Here is a 17,732-nt window from a genome sequence, read left to right as displayed (position 1 = left end):
GTTCATGAGATACAGCCTGGTGACAGACGGACGGACAGCGGAGTCTTAGTAATAGGGTCCCGTTTTTTACCCTTTGGGTACGGAACCCTAAAAAGTAACAGTGGACCAACGCCTTTGATGTTTGCGTGAATGCCGACACCGCACAAGAACACAGTAGGGTTGTCACAGACTTTTACACAACTGCCCAAAAATTACAAACATTTTAAATAAGACACGCTAGCCCTGTAAGTAGTACCGAGCTACTAGCAATGGCGATGTATGCAGCTCGGGTGCGCTAGACCACCCCTCGCCCCGCGCACCCCGCACGATTGCCCAGACAACATGCCAATCTATCGCTCCATAGCTAACGAAACGCAACGTGACAAAGCGATTCGATGGCGAAGCGCAAGCGATCGTCACCTTGGCTAGGCCTCTAGGCCTCTAGACAGGTCTAGACGGCTTCGTCGAATGACTGTATTGTTTTATCCCCCTAAAGCCCAGCCATACAAATGAAAATATCACAATTTGCCACTGAAATTTGTACCTATACTGTAGGACATAGAGTTGATTTTGCGTTGTTTGAAAATTGAGCGAAACAAAGCAAATGCGACTCTGTTCCAATTGAATATGGTTTAAATTTCATCGAACTGGTGTAGTACTATATGTAGGACCTTGGGCCTTGAGGAGGAGACTGTGACTACACCGTAATAACTATTAACTGACAATGGACCTTAGGCCTTGGTGATAAGGTACATGTATTATGAGTTTATTCTAGTTGGTATATTTCCATTATCGTCCATAAAAAAACGTGCCGCTCTGAGCTTGTTTTTATGGTTGAATTGTCTCGAATGACCTCTGAAAGATGACCATTGTACCATCTCTTCCGTATTAATGCAGACGGAATCATTGGAACTCCCGAACTTAAGTAAAATAAGATTTTCAATGTCAAGACCAAACTCTCGGTTTTCCGTCCTTTCGCTCTTAACCTTTTGGACGCCAATGACCGATATATCCTCACCGCAGGTCCAACGCCAAATACGGATTAATCGGTCACAGGCCACAGAGCAAAATAGACCTACGTGCATATGCATAAAGTTCAATTTCAGTTTTGACACTTCGGTGACGTGGCGTCCGAGTGGCAGCTTTTGTGTTTGACATGGCGTCGAAAAGGTTAAAACATACCGAACTAACCTTGGGTCTCACGGCACCATACCCAGAATATGTAGGGAACATAAGTTATTCAAAGCCTCCCAAGAGTCCCAAGTCGATATCTTATCTGTAAGTCAAAGTAGTTTTAAGAATTTCTTGTACAAAAACGCTATAATATAGTACTTTTAAAAACCGACCAAGTGCGAGTCAAACGCGCGCACGAAGGGTGCCATTATGCAAAAAACGGCAAAGAAAATCACGTAAGGTGTATTCGGGTATTACCGAATGTCGGATAATTCTGAAATTCAGATGAAAATCACCCTTAATTCCATCATAATAAAAGTCTCTTTCGGAATTATCCGACAGTTATCGACATTCGGAATTACCCGAGTAAACCTTATGTTGATATGTTGTATGGGAGCCTCACTTAAATATTTATTTTATTTTGTTTTTAGTATTTGTTGTTATAGCCGCAACAGAAATACACCATCTGTGAAAATTTCAACTATCTATCACGGTTCATGAGATACAGCCTGGTGACAGACAGACGGACAGCGGAGTCTTAGTAAAGGTTGTTAACCACGTTCCTCGCTACGCATGTTCGCACATCTCTGGTGGAAACGAAGCCTTATGTGTTTTCATTTTCAGCTTATGATAGAATTGTCATTCGCTGCCTCTGTATAAATTATCAGAAGCGCGCATGTGCAACGAACTAGTTTTAAGGAAATAATAAGGAAAAAGACATATTAACGTTTCCCAAATTAGTACAATCGCCATCATAAATATCGGAGCGGCCAAGGTGTTCACAATATCTGAACACGCGCTCTAGCGCCTTGACAATAGAGGCGTGTTCAGATATTTGTGAGCGCCATGGCCGCTCCGATATATCTGATGGCGACTGTACCTAAGTGCAACAAGAGGCCAAAGTAGGTTTTTCCTGTGAGTGTTGTTTTTGAGTGATAATTAGGCGAAGATTCTATTATTATACTCTGTATCTTTAGGTATTTAAATATAAGTAAACAAAATCTACCCTCAAATGGCTCTTTAAGCCAGTTGAGGGTAGATGAAAACATTACACGATCAAAATAATGCAGGTTAAAGTAAGGTCGGTGAGTGACAGATCCAGGCGGTTTTGTACATATTTGGTCGCTTAACCAATAAATCTTATAACTACCTGAAAATTTACAAATGATTTGTTTACTTTTATATAAGTACCTAACGGTACAGAGTATAGAGGACGCCCTCCAAAGTCACTGTTTACTACCTACTTTTTGCCTGAGCAGTAGGTATTTCTATTTACTAAAGTTTTAAAAACAGCATTAAAATGCATAATTTTATTTCGAGCAACATTCTATTCCTCGAAGTAAAGACTTAGGGACCTAGTATAGCTCCTTGCGGAACACCCCTAACTTTATTGTCTGACGTCACACAAGCGTTACATGAATTTTAATTATGTCACGCAAAGTCATTATCGTGATATGTGCGGTAGGTACTTGGATGAATGTTAATACTTAAGAGGAAAGTGGACGTCCGCTTCTTCATACAAACGTAGTCCTATTTTCCTCTTTTGATATTGCCATTATTATGTTTCATATGACGCCTGAACTGTCATATTTCTGTGGAAAATGTCATAGAAAGCGGCCCGTTTTAATTAATTTTCTTCGCGGGTCGCGGGCTCAAACCCCGGCTCGTACTACTGTCGTTATATCCTCTAGCCGCCCAGAGGCCTATAAAAAGGTCTGACATTCCATTCTAAATCTAATTTGAATCTTAATTTTGACAAATCAAAATTGCAATTATCTTGGCAAGTCTTGATGTCTGGGCGGCTAGAGGATATATGTACTAATGAATTTTTCGGAACTTATGTACGGAATATTATTTGATATTTACCAGTCGCTTTTCGGTGAAGGAAAACATTGTGAGGAACCCGGAATAATCCCAATAAGGTCTAGTTTACCCTCTGGGTTGGAAGATCAGATGTCAGTCGCTTTCGTAAAAACTGCACTAGTAGCCTATTCTTGGGATTAGTTGCCAAGCGGACCCCAGGCTCCCATGAGCCGTGACAAAATGCTAGGATAACGCGTGTAAGATGATGAGGTATGAGTAAGGAAAAAAAAACTGCATTAAACATTAACAATATTTAATTCCAATAAACATTCGAATAAAGATATATTAATATACTTATATAATAAGATTAAGTTAATACGGATAAGTGTGGCTGGCCTTCATATGGGCCTGTTTACACATTGATTACTGTTTGTTGCGAGCTCGTAGGTACAGGGTGAACTCCTAATAAACACAATTCAATATGTAAGAGGTCCCAATGTGCAGCCAGCCACACTTATCTTGCAGTCGCAAGACGAGTGCAGACGCTTATCCGTATTCAGCTAATGTACAGTCACCTGCAATAATATGTTACACAACGAAGGCCGCAAAAATATCTGACACAATCTTATTTGTAGAGCCATACGAGCGTGTCACATATTTTTGTGGCCTTCGAAGAGTAACATATTATTGCAGGTGACTGTACATAGGATACCTTTTGATAGTGTGTATATTTAGTATCACCTAATTGATATTTTATTGATTTTTAGTAGGTACAGGTGCATTACATAATTTCATTTGTAATCTATGAACTATGTAAAGTTTAAATTATTTAAAATATTCAATGAGTATTCGGCGGTAAAGGGGCCCACTGATTAACAGTCTGCCGGACGGTATCGGCCTGTCAGTTAGAACAAAATTTTGATAGTTCCGAACAACTGACAGGCCGATACCGTTCGGCGGACTGTTAATCAGTGGGCCCTTTAATATAGGAACCACATAGGTCATACATACGCAGAAAAACAAAACTTTACTCATCTGTTTACCAAAATCTGAAGTTAAATACCTTCGTAGTTTTGAACTGGACCAATAATTATCTTATCTATTTATTAATTTAAACTTTATTTCACAAAGATATATGTACATTTATTTACAAATGGCGTTCTTTTCCAGCCAACTATAGCGCCAAACGGAAACACCAAAAGTTGGTGCAAAAAAAAACAAACCATCCAATAATATTGTAGATATTTGTGTTCTTAAATTGGGTACAGAAAAGTTAAAATTTGAATCTGGCCCATGTTTCGCATAATGTCCCATATTTACATCACTCAATGGTCCCACTTGTCACTGTGACAAGTTAGTTACATAAGCCAGATGGCCAAAACAAACATGGTTCTCTATCTAGTCTTCAGGTACACATGTACCCTTAAACCTCGCATACCCAGTCGGACAGTGGTCCCCGCTGAAAGCTGCCCTGTCGTCTAAAGTCACTGGGGATATCGTAGTAGTTTCCTCTATTCCCCACACCCACTCATCTTTATCCATAGTCCTGTTTTCTTTGACCTCGCTACCCAAAGGGTTCTCTGTAACTTCGTTTTCTATTACAGTTTTCGTTCTTTGATCTGTTTGTCTGAATCCTGAATTTCTATGATTTTTATTTGTACTCTGATTTCTGTTTTGATTTGTATTGTTACTTAGATTATTTATAAACGGAACTATACCGTCGTTGCTTTGGTTGTTAGAATTTCTGTGGTTATTCTGTGTTTCTTTGTTATAATCATCCATTGTGATTTCATCTTGTTGCCTACGGGCATTCAAAACGTTTTGATTGTATTTTTCATCTCTATTACTATCCCTACTACTACTTCTATTATTAGCGACATCTCTGTTAGAGTATTCATTGTTGATGTTAAAACTTTGACGTGGTATGTTCAAATTGCTTTGTTCACGTCTATTTTGATTACCCCGTCCATCAAAAGCCATGTTGATATCCACGCTTCCTGTGTTATCATGTGAGCGTCCTTGACTATTGTAATTTATATTACTATAGTCATTATCACTTAAACCTCTATTGTTTTGCGTATTAAATGGTTCACGGTCATTTAAATTTACATGAGAGTGCCCTGGGTTCTTCTCCTGGAATCCTCTGTCATTTCTATCATTAGAACTAAATGCTCTGTTATTTGGTTCAAATTGCCCATAAGGTATACCTTGATTTGGATTTTCGTTCCTATTTCTCTCATTACTGTAGTCATTATTACTTAAACCTCTATTATTTTGCGTATTAAATGGTTCACGGTCGTTTAAATTTACATGAGAGTGATCTGGGTTCCTCTCCTGGATTCCTCTGTCATTTCTATCATTAGAACTAAATGCTCTGGTATTTGGTTCAAAATGCCCATAAGGTATACCTTGATTTGGATTTTCGTTCCTATTTCTCTCATTACTATAGTCATTATCACTTAAACCTCGATTATTTTGCGTATTAAATGGTTCACGGTCATTTAAATTTACATGAGAGTGCCCTGGGTACCTCTCCTGGAATTCTCTGTCATTTCTATCATTAGAACTAAATGATCTGGTATTTGGTTCAAATTGTCCATAAGGTACACCTTGATTTGAATTTTCGTTCCTATTTCTCTCATTTCTGTCACTAGAAAATATTTCTCTATTATTGGTTTCATGAAATTGCCTTTGGCTATTAAAATTCTCATGAAAATTATCTCTATTTGGTTCTGCGTTCCATCTCCTGACATTACTGTCACTATGAAGTTGTTCATGTTGGTTTAAATTCACGTGACCATTTTGTCTATTATATTGAACACTTTCATGTCTATTTCTATAATTGGGTTGTGCAGGCGGATTGATAAATGGCCGTTCAAATCTTTCTTGACGTGGCTCATAATTAAAATTTTGTGAAACATCTCTCGCAGAAACGGACACTAGCACAATTAAAATGACAAAATACATAGTTAATTCTTCAATCACATAGTTCAAATAACTGTCCTTATCACATGTTTTCTAAGTATCTTAATCATTTATAGTCTCACTGCTAAACATCAAAAATTTATATACAACTTTTAAGTCCACTTGTAAAACTTTTCGTTTGAGCTAACTTACATTTTAGTTTCAAAAAGTTATTCACATTTAATCACTTAAGTTAAAAGTGTCTTTCCACTGTTTATGAACATCTTTACATTACTAGAAGTGGTATGTACACTTTTTGTTCGTCCACTTTTTTCCACTGCGCGTCTTTGAAACTAGTTGTAAAGTATTGCAATAAAACAACTCACGCGCAGGAGCGCAGACCGGTACTGCGCGGGCATACCGTGATGGCTAATGATGAGCGGTGATTAGTTGACGCAGATATGACACAGCTTTGCAGAACTATACAAAGTTAAATAGAGTTCCGAAAAATATTTATGTACTTTGTTGAATGTATTATTAGGTACCTAAACTGTATGAAGCTTATTAGAGCTTGTTGCTAGGCCTCCTTGAATAAACCATATTATTTGAAGTTTGAAGTTTGGAGATCGTTTGTTTATTTTTCATAGCGCACTAAGCGTTATGCTTTATAACAATCCAATTATAATAACATATTTCCTAATTATGAAAGGCGAAAAGGAAAATATACCCTAGATACCACGTACAGTCACGCTCCGAGATTGTTATGTCATTTAGGGTTCTAGCTAAATTAGACATTCCATAGAGTAAGTATTGAACAACCAATTTAGCTAGGACTCTAAATGGCATAATAATCCCGTGTGTTGACTGTACATACTCACTTTGTTATGATAACTATGATTGCGGTATAATAATTTATCACTGCCGAAGGAAAACCACATTGCGGTTATTGGTGACGCGTGGGCAGATATGTCAATATTACCAATTCATGGGAATTTTACATAAATTACATGCTATTAGTATTTGACGGATAATTTATTCGATAAATCCAATGATACAATGGTATTTGGAAGCTCGGGGCTATTAAGTCTTTATACTTAGTTGGATAGTTGCTGTCATTTAATAAAAAAATCTTAGTTAGCCGCGACATGTCGGTACTCTGTATTTCGCTAAGATCCCCACGTCATAGGCTAAGCCTAGTGTGGGGATCACTGTACTGCTTCTCTTGTAATATTAAAGTATGAAATAAATATATTTGTTTTTTTTTTGAATTTTAACTCGAACTTAAAATGAGTACTTACCAAAACTGATTGTTGGGGGCAGGTATTTTAGGGGTCCTCCATTAAATTATTCATAATCGATTTCGTGTTATGTATAGAATAATTTAATATAGCTTTTATAAAAAAAAATATACTGAAAATAGTACATAATACCCATTCAAATTACCGATTTCGTTGAAAACTTCTATATCTGCATATTATAAAATGAATGAGTCGTTGATTACATATCATTGGTAGATAATAATCTCTATGAGTGTCATCGATTTTAGGTATAAATCATTAATTTATCTTTGACTACTCATCTTACACAATTATTGAATCTTTGTTTTGGATAAATATTGCTCTTAGTCTCTATGAGTCTAACTGCATTTAGGCATAAACAATTCACAATAAACTATTATTATAATGATGTAATCAAATCAATCGGCCTTGATAGGTGACGCATCGCATTTCATTTGTATCGAATTATACTTCCTTGCTACGGCAATATAGACTTTATCGACAACGCCATCTAGTATACATTTGGTGAAACATTTTCTTGTTTACTTCGTAAATTTAATTTGATTGGTGGAAATGAAAGTTGATTTGAGCATTCCTAAAACGGTACAAGTTGAAGGAGATCAACATTTTCGTAATTGTTATTCGTTGCCATGGTTACGTATTTCTGGATAAAGTTGTCTTGAAACCCTGGTATTTAAATTTAAATAAATTAAACAATCACTACACCTTTTTTATTTTAAAATTTAATTTTACTAGTAAGACATAAAACAAAGTCCCTCGCCGCGCGTAATTGGATTATGTATATACAATTTTTATGAATTCAAAGCCTTAAAATGCTGGTTCGTCCTAAAAGTCCACTCGATCTGTTTGGTACAATTAATTAATGGTATAATAATATACTCCGCCTGGTACTCTCTTCCGACCACGTGACTGACACAAGCCTACGTCATCATGCGACAGCGCTATATGATAATATGCGATAGCGCTATATAAAGTGGCAATGTTATTGTGACGTAGGCGTGTGTCACTCTGGAAAGGGAAGACCATGTTTTATTAGACTATGGGTACAATCACCGTGATAATATGTTACACACCGAACGCCGCAAAAATATCTGACACGATCTTATTTGTAGAGCCATAGGAGTGGGTCACATATTTTTGCGGCCTTCGAAGAGTAATATATTATTGCAGGTGACTGTACGATAAAATCACGTTCTATAATAGAAAACAATAATTGTTTTCAGCATATACAATGTTCCGATATAACATGTATCAAACGACATGCTGTCAAATAAAAGGTTATGCGTGGTCATACGTTACAATCGGTGAGTGAAAAAATCAATCATCCCCTATTTTCCTACCCTTAAGGTTGGATTTTTTTTTCCAAATTTATATGGGACCAACTTCGGGGTATACCCTTTCCAATAAAAAAATAATTATCAAAATCGAACATCTCTGTAAAAAGTTATGCGTGGTCATACATAAAAAAAAAAAAAAAATATACGCGTCGACTTGAGAACCTCCTCCGTTTTTTTTTTTCGTCGGTTGAAAAGGGGGAGGATGTCAGGATGATATGTTCATTCGTGTCCTAATTAAAACGAGTAGATATTTGTGGTAGAAGTAGGTAATCATTAATCAATGTTCAGGTTGAACGTCTTTTTTATATAAAACTAGCGACCTTCGCACGGGTTACACAAAACCCTAACAAATTATACCTACACCTACCTTTAAGAATCACTTTATTGATAGGTGAAAACCGCATGAAAATCCGTTCAGTAGTTTTCGAGTTTATCGCGAACATACATACATACAGACAGACGTGGCAAGGGATTTTGTTTTAAGTATAAGGTGTAATGATAACATCTTAAAATGATACCTACCTTATTTATTAAAAAAAATCGGGCAAGTGCGAGTCGGACTCGCACACGAAGGGTTCCGTACCATATAAAAAAAAAAACAAAAAAAAAGCAAAAAAAAAACGGTCACCCATCCAAGTACTGACCACTCCCGACGTTGCTTAACTTTGGTCAAAAATCACGTTTGTTGTATGGGAGCCCCATTTAAATCTTTATTTTATTCTGTTTTTAGTATTTGTTGTTATAGCGGCAACAGAAATACATCATCTGTGAAAATTTCAACTGTCTAGCTATCACGGTTCGTGAGATACAGCCTGGTGACAGACGGACGGACGGACGGACGGACGGACGGACGGACGGACAGCGAAGTCTTAGTAATAGGGTCCCGTTTTACCCTTTGGGTACGGAACCCTAAAAAATCGGGCAAGTGCGAGTCGGACTCGCGCACGAAGGGTTCCGTACCATATAAAAAAAAACAAAAAAAAAGCAAAAAAAAAACGGTCTTACCCATCCAAGTACTGACCACTCCCGACGTTGCTTAACTTTGGTCAAAAATCACGTTTGTTGTATGGGAGCCCCATTTAAATCTTTATTTTATTCTGTTTTTAGTATTTGTTGTTATAGCGGCAACAGAAATACATCATCTGTGAAAATTTCAACTGTCTAGCTATCACGGTTCGTGAGATACAGCCTGGTGACAGACGGACGGACGGACGGACGGACGGACGGACGGACGGACGGACGGACGGACAGCGAAGTCTTAGTAATAGGGTCCCGTTTTACCCTTTGGGTACGGAACCCTAAAAACAAGAACAGAAAACCCAAAAAAATCGATCGATCCGTTTTCGAGATAAAAAATAGCCTGTCATCCTAAACGCATAGTGCCTTAAAATATCTTAACTACTTATTTATCAATATTTTCCTTAAATATAAAAAAATACACATTGGAAACATAAAATAATAAACATGTAAAACGATACATGTCATTACGATAATGGTCGTTATAAACAAATGAATGGCTTACAAATTATGTAATAGGAGAGTTCATTAAACAAATGATTTCGTGTTACATTATCAAATGTTATATTTACAAACAAATAAAAGGCATATTTGCCTTATCATCAACAGCCAAATATAGTTCTAAATTTTAGTGTCATAAGGGACTATTTTTCTTGTAACTTTTCAATTTTAATTTGGTTTATTGTTTTTAACTTTTTAATGATAAACTAGGGGATTCTGACCGTCTAGCATGAGTCGCATTCTCGCGCGCGAGTTCATCCTTGATGTCGCGCGCGATGTATGAAGTCGCCCGCGCGAAAGCAACTCATGCTAGCAGGTCTGGAATAGGAAATAGGAATTCGTAGCTCATATCAGTTTTGATGGTTAATAGGGGGCGTAAAACCGCAATTAGAAGGAAACAAAAGGAATGGCGCGCCGCGCGAAATAAGTACCTATGCGTTTTTCATGGCTTTTGCCCTTGAATGAAATCTTGTATAAAAACCACAATTCTGCGTTAGCCCCCTCAAGAGTACGGCATTTTATAAGATTTCGACCATATTCTAAAAGTAGACTTATAAAAGATTGTAAAGTGTCATTCTATGGAACTCGCTAACTATGTAAACAAACCGCCATATTGAAATTGTATCTGAATGATGAATTTACTAGTGACTTTTGTTTACATAGTTAGCAAGTTCCATAGAATGACACTTTATAACATGTGTTTTTAAAACACTGTATACAGATTTTGGACCATACGAGTAGAATTATATAAAATATTTGTGAAAAGGACGAAGGAAATAATTACTACCTACATCATACATAGGATTTAAACTTTAATATCATGCACTTAAGGTCGAATTTCTATTGGCAGATGAGGGCGCCGTGACCACGGACGGGCTGCTCAGCGCCCTGGCCCGCCTGCGTCGCACCCCTCACCCCCACCCGTCCCCTAACCCCGCACGTACCGTAAGTATTAAAAAAAAAACATTTTACTATATAAAATTTCAATTCAATAAGTAGTCATACTGGCCTCGTGGTATACTTGAACCTCGCCTTCGCCTCGGCCGGCTACTGCACTCGGACAAAATGGCTGATGTAATTACTGTATCTGCAGAAAAGTAGGTACTTTCATTTATTGTGAATTTGTTGACATGAATTTTGTGTTGTTTGTGTTACCGTGTACCTAATTACCAGACATCGTAAATTTTATAGAGTTTTCGGTGTAGCGGAGTGGTGTTAACGGAATTGTCTCTGTTTGCGTGTGCTCAAGTAAAACGCAATTTCTCATTTTCAATCAACATGTCAACTAAATAATTAAAATTCTGATAAATAACCGCTGTTCAAGCCGGTGTACTGCCATCTCGCCGAAATATTTTTCGCCTAATTTCACTTCCCAACCAACTTATTGCAGTACTTTTAGTTGGCAAACCAATGCTTAGCATATTATTATTTAGCATAATTTTTATTTGAACACAATTTTATTTAGCAGATGTTCATTTTACCACGATTTATTTAGAAAAATAGTTACTAAGCAAATGTTTTCTTATACCTAACTATTTATTGTTAAATAACGTTTGCCCAAATTGAAATTTCGCATACTTATTATTGGATCACAACTATATTTAGCATTTTTTTTATGACCCGTAAAACGAAACTGCTCCCAGAGATAGGTAGGTTATGGTTATTTTTTTTAAGACCCTAAAATCGAAATTGCTCCCAGAGATAGGTAGGTTATGGTTATTTTTTTTATGACCCGTAAAACGAAACTGCTCCCAGAGATAGGTAGGTTAGGGTTATTTTTTTTTGATGACCCTAAATACGAAACTGCTCCCAGAGATAGGTCGGTTAGGGTTATTTTTTTTTGGTGACCCTAAAAACGAATCTGCTCCCAGAGATAGGTAGGTTAGGGTTTTTTTTTTTTTGGTGACCCTAAAAACGAATCTGCTCCCAGAGATAGGTAGGTTATTCACAATATTAGGCGAAAAATAATTTATGCCTATCAATACATTCGACATAACAATAAAAGACATTTTGAAACATGACCAACTAAATATTTTGCCATACAATAATATTGTAAATAATCATTTGCGACATGTTATATATGCGAAACATTGGTCTGCCGTCTGATAGTTTTGCCAAATGATACTATGGGAAAAATAGTTTGGGTAGTGATAATTTGCCATACAATTTTCGGCCACATATTAGTAAACCGTTCAAGCCGCACATACAGGCAACGGAAGTATTTTATAAGCCTGGAGCTATGCGGAAATTGAAACGCCTGTATAAAATGTCATGGCAATAATGCTCCTCTCATTTAATCTCTTGCTATTCAGAAAGCTCCAGGCGTTATTTAAAAGTGGCAATTTCTGTACAGTCAGCAGCAGAAGTAGCTAAGCGGGCGAGTTGAGCAAAATGATCTAGGTGCGACTTTATTGTTAAGAGAATAAGAGCGTGTCAAAGTAATTTTGAACACGTCGCCCGCTTAGTTACTTCTGCTGCTGACTGTACACAAAGGGGTAAGATAAGAATATGCTTTTATTTTATTCCTTTGTAGTGAAAAAATGTGCATTCAAAGCGCTTTGGAAGTTTAAATGACAATTCAATCTAATATTTAACACTTCAGCGAAGTTTTCATAGATTTCACCTTAAATAATATTTTGCACAAAAAAGCGAGCAACAAATATATGAATTCTCTTATAATTTCACGAATAATATTATGTCCACTCGACGCGGTGTCCGTCTCTTTCTACCCCGCGGAGTTAAAATGTGACAGTTATTTTATCACGTGGATAAATGTGGATAAAGCGATCCATAATACGCCTGCTGATACATTTCCGCCATTCTGGGCGTCGTTGAGTTAATTCGGGTGACAGTCCCATCGTCTTTAGGTCGTTTTCAAGGGTCTTCATTCAGGTCATAGGTGGGCGTCCGCGCCCTCTTTTTCCTTCGTGATATTTATGACCTTTCGCGTCATAAAAAAAAGTAAAATTAATATACAGTGTGAAAAAATAAGTCGGGCCCTGGAGGGAAACTACCTTAAATCCTTAACTTGGCTCATTTTACTTAAAGGAGACATTCTTTTATTTTTAAAAAGAAACAAAACTGCATTCAATGTCTAAAAAAATCTTGAGTGCTAAATTTAGTGAATTTTAAATTGAGTGCTAAAGATTTTATGGATATTTTGTACGACAGACGAGTGTAAGACCTAATGCTTCTTGGAGAAATGTTATCATTAACATTAACTACATCGACTAGTAGAATAAAATTGCTATAGTTCGTTTTTTTTAGCATTAGAAAGAACTTGAAAGAAGGTAAGCGATCTTGACATGTCTTTTAATTGAAAAACGCTTTTTAAAAATCAGTAACTATTACTTATGAAAGCAGAAGAATATAAATGATCGTATTAGATTCATAATTGTTACATATTTGCCATAACTTATTTTTAAAATGTGTTTTTCAATTAAAAGACACATCAAGATTGTTTACCTTATTTCTAATGCTAAAAAATACGAACTATAGTGTTTATTTTTTGGAATTTTTAGTCGGTTCGAGCCTCGGGCGAGGCAAGCGAGTTTTAGAAACCCTCTGAATGCAGTTTTGTTTCTTTTTAAAAATAAAGGAATGTCTCCTTTAAGTAAAATGAGCCAACTTAAGGATTTAAGGTAGTTTTCCTCCAGGGCCCGACTTATTTTTCCACATGGTATAGTATTCGTAAAAAACACCTTTTAATGGAATAAAACGCGGTTGTTATATCTTTATTGACTCCCAACCATGGATGTAAGTAAAAAGAGGTAGATATGGTACCAGGCGCACGATCGTGAGCCATCAAATATAGGTTCCGGAACCTATATTTAGTTAGTCGTATGGGTGACGCCAACCTGTCAAGTTGTCAAAATCGTTGGATCAAATTTTAGTTTTGTCAACTATGAACGTCACACGTCTACATAAATAAAAGGTCATTGCTCCCAACACTCTCAATCGCAAAAACATGTTTTTCTACCACTCGAGACGACCTGGGGTTGACTTTTGTATGTCCAAGTTATATAAAACTGGGTCTACATTTAGCACTAACAAATATAATTCCAATCTAATCCAACAACGTTAGTAATCCGTGACTTGTGCTTACAGTATCCTTTCTAATGATTGTTATTAGTCTACAAAATGTCAAATCGTATTAGTTTACTTACTTACTTACTAGTTACTTAGTCTGTATTCATCCCAGAGGTTATGTATTATAATTTCAGACTTTCATGGTATAGATAGAGTAATAGAGTATAGACTATAAGTAGTCGCATAATAATAGGACAATGTTTCGATATCATTAGAGTTGTTTCTTTCTAAAAGTGTAGAAAGTTTTGATGGCTGCTTTTAGCGATATTAAGAAATTGAAATTTTGTTGAAAAATCTGTTAATATAGAATTAAAATTAAAATATCGACGACCTTTTGTAATACATGTAAATATCTTCTTCGACATTTCTCGTTAAAATTGATATAATTATAGGTCTACTAGCGACCCGCCCCGGCTTCGCACGGGTTACACAAAACCTTAACAAATTATACACTTAAATCTTCCTCAAGAATCACTATTGATAGGTGAAAACCGCATGAAAATCTGTTCAGTAGTTTTTGAGTTTATCGCGAATATACATACAGAGAGACGCGGCGGGGGATTTTGTTTTATAAGGTGGAGTGATAAGGTACTTACTTGTATCCAGAATTAGAATGAGTGAACTGCCAATCAGATCGTGGCGTTAGTGTGTGAATCGCCTTACATATCTCCAGAGCGAGACACACAGATCCCAATCCAATCAAATACACAATTTTGCACGATCCGTAACAGAATCCCGACTTAACAAAACAGACCCAATAACGTCTTATGTTCTCCAGAAAGGCTTAGTTGACAAGACGATTCAATTCCACCAGGCTTTGGAGGGATTTTGGTAAATACCCAATGTAAATACTGGGATTTCGATGATTGAGGTGCGATTCTCTTTACATTGTTATAATGAGTTGTATTGAGCTGGAAACATTGTAAATTATTAATAATTGAGAGACGGTTTTATGGAAATGGATTGGGAAAAAAACGATTTCTGCTATGTTTGTGTTTTTCGAGATTCATCCCCCTTTTCGTCGAATAATATGATATAGGCTGAAGCCCTAGTGTAAATTTCATTCGATAGCGTGACGGACGTACGCGTTTGTGTTATTGATATTGTCTCATTTTGTATGGGATTCTGAACTACGGATGAAAATTCCTGAAAAAATCAAATTTTTTCGGGAATTTTACAGTTTTTTTTTTTCGGTTTTTTCAAGTTTTATTCAGAAAAAAACTGATGAGTGATGACCTGATGACAGTCGGCGCGATTCGGGAAATGAATTACTTAGAGATTAACTAGATACAATATAGTAAAGATATGTGACGTCCCACGGATAAAGGTACCTTATGGCGGTTGGCGTTTACGCTATTATTAACGCTGCTCCGATATTATTGCGGCGCTATGCGACGTAAGCGATCGCGGCGCCAGCGGCCATAAGGTACCTTTTGCCATGGAACGTCACATATCGTATACTAGTTAATCTCTAATTCATTTCCCGAATCGAGCCGAGTGTCAAAGTTAATACAATCCCAGAAACCTGTTAAAATTACTAATGATGTATATTGAATAATACAGAAGTTTAAAAAAAACTTGTATTTTTTCGGCTTTATTCGTTTTTTTCGGAAATATCGTAACTGAAATTTGCATTGTTTTTTCGAAAGAAACATGAAAAGCCGTTTTGAAATTTTCACGTATTTTTCCGGGGTTTTTCAACGCTATTTTCAACAACGCGCCAAGCGGGACGTTTAGGAAACTCAAAATCCTAATTGGTAATTTTCCTTGTATCCGTTATCGGAAAACTCATTAAATACTCGAGGTCTTTATTATTAGGCCCAAAGTTTTAAAAGCTTTCCATTAAAGGCAATACAAACTTCCATTATGATTACAGGGTGCTTAGCCAAGATACCAATCGTTCGCTATTCTGTATCTTTAGGTATTTTAATAAAAGTAACTAAACAATTTGTACATTTTCGGGTAGTTACAACATTTATTGGTTAACCAACCAAATACAAAACCGCCTGGATCAGTCACTGAATGACCTGACTTTAACCTATATTATTTGATCGTGTAATGTTTTCATCTGCCCTCAACTAGCTTAAGGAGCCATTTGAGGGTAGATTTTGTTTACTTTTATTTAAATACCTAAAGATACAGAGTATAGGTAGCGAACGATACGCCAATGTCTCTCTGTCGCACTAATATGTAAGAGTGATAGAGAGAGAGATTACCGTTTCGTTCGCTAAGGAGCGAACGATTGGCATCTATTTGTTGCTGACTGTACAGTCATCTGGGGCCCGTTTCTCAAAAGCTTGTAACGTGTAATACAAGTGGAAGTCCCTTTCTAACAAAAGCTGTCAAAAAGTGACATCTTCTTGTATTACAATTAACAAACTTTTGAGACACGCTCTTATTCTACTCTTCTCTACTCTACTCTCTACTCTCTACAAATAAGATCGTGTCAGATATTTTTGCTGCCTTCGTTGTGTAACATAATATTGCAGGTGACTACATTAACCAGCTAGATTAAACCCAAAGGAGCTTAGAGCTTGATATTGGCACCAAAACTTGGCACAACATTGCACCTTGGCAAATGACTCGGGCTGTGTGCCAAATGCAACTTAGTTTAAGCTCGGCTGTATTTGTTTTTGAACCGACTTTTGCGAAAATTATATTATTAGTATAGACTGACAAAAAAGAGTAGAAATTAAAAAGTGTTTCAAACCAATTTATATAAGAAAACGGGACGACAGTACAGTATTGCCACTTTTTAATTTCTACTCTTTTTTGTCAGACAGTACCTATATTTAAAAAAAAACATGACTGGAACCGATCTGAAAACGGGGTTTTTAAAAAATCGTAGCGCTTTTTGAATCACAATACGGCTGCCATAAATTTAATTAGCAATCTTGAAGTTCTCGAGTGACTGTATCTATCGATTTGAATCCTGCGGTGCTAGAGTCTATGCGGAAAGAGAAGAGTCGTAGAATGTATTGGATTCCATACATTTCACGTCTCTTCTCTTTCCGCACAGACTATATAACCGCAAAAATCGAAGTTCGCAAATTGCGGGCATCTTTCTCTGTCACTCTTATTACGCCTTCATTGAAGTAAAGAGAAAGATCCCCGAAATTTGCAAATTTCTGTTTTCGCAGTGAGCCGCCTGAGTTTTTGACTTTCGCTTTGCCATGTTTAAGCATTTTACGTCAAAATGTGACAGTTAGTCAGTTACGTAGGAAGTGGCGCCCTCAATAATGTTCTACGATTTCTTGTCGGACTATAAATATCAAATTAATCGATCACAATTTCAACCTGCGATTAGTTGTTATCGGAACATTAACTCAAATTACACGGCAAATGTTTTGACAGGTTTGACAGGTCATTTCTGTTTGGCCGGCATCCGCGGTACCGCATATTTGACGTTTTGACAGCTCGCCCGTCAATTCCGCGCTATTTGCCTCAAGAAAATACCTATTACAGTCTTCTTTCACCAATAGATAGCTTAATTTATATAGTTTTGGGGAGCTACTATTAAAATAACTAAAGTGTTTTGCTTTTCCGCTGAACTTTTATGATAATTTAACTTGAAAACCAACTTTTCGGCAAGCTTACTTATTATTTAACAAGTTAACACATATCAATGAAA

At 36.7% G+C, this 17,732-nt stretch overlaps 1 protein-coding gene and 2 long non-coding RNA genes across 3 annotated transcripts in view; 1 reads left to right on the top strand and 2 right to left on the bottom strand.

Moving 5' to 3' along the window:
- The window catches only part of LOC134800869 (uncharacterized), a 417,476-nt gene that overhangs the window by 61,929 nt on the left and 337,815 nt on the right, over positions 1-17,732 (bottom strand). The window lies entirely within an intron of this gene.
- LOC134800837 (uncharacterized) overlaps positions 1-17,732 on the top strand; it is a 242,076-nt gene that overhangs the window by 45,879 nt on the left and 178,465 nt on the right. The window contains exon 2 of the mRNA XM_063773393.1: positions 10,863-10,957. The gene's annotated coding sequence lies outside the window, so the exon portion shown is untranslated. The remainder of the gene's footprint in view (positions 1-10,862; positions 10,958-17,732) is intronic.
- On the bottom strand, positions 4,628-6,275 carry LOC134800463 (uncharacterized). Its single transcript, XR_010145544.1, has 2 exons — positions 5,565-6,275; positions 4,628-5,162 (listed from the first exon to the last, which is right to left on the bottom strand). It is a non-coding gene; the product is annotated as an uncharacterized LOC134800463 (long non-coding RNA).

Source organism: Cydia splendana, chromosome 20, assembly GCF_910591565.1.
Source record: "Cydia splendana chromosome 20, ilCydSple1.2, whole genome shotgun sequence".
NCBI classification, from domain to species: domain Eukaryota; kingdom Metazoa; phylum Arthropoda; class Insecta; order Lepidoptera; family Tortricidae; genus Cydia; species Cydia splendana.
Note: the sequence above shows the minus strand (reverse complement) of the source record. Positions and strands in the feature narration are given on the sequence as shown.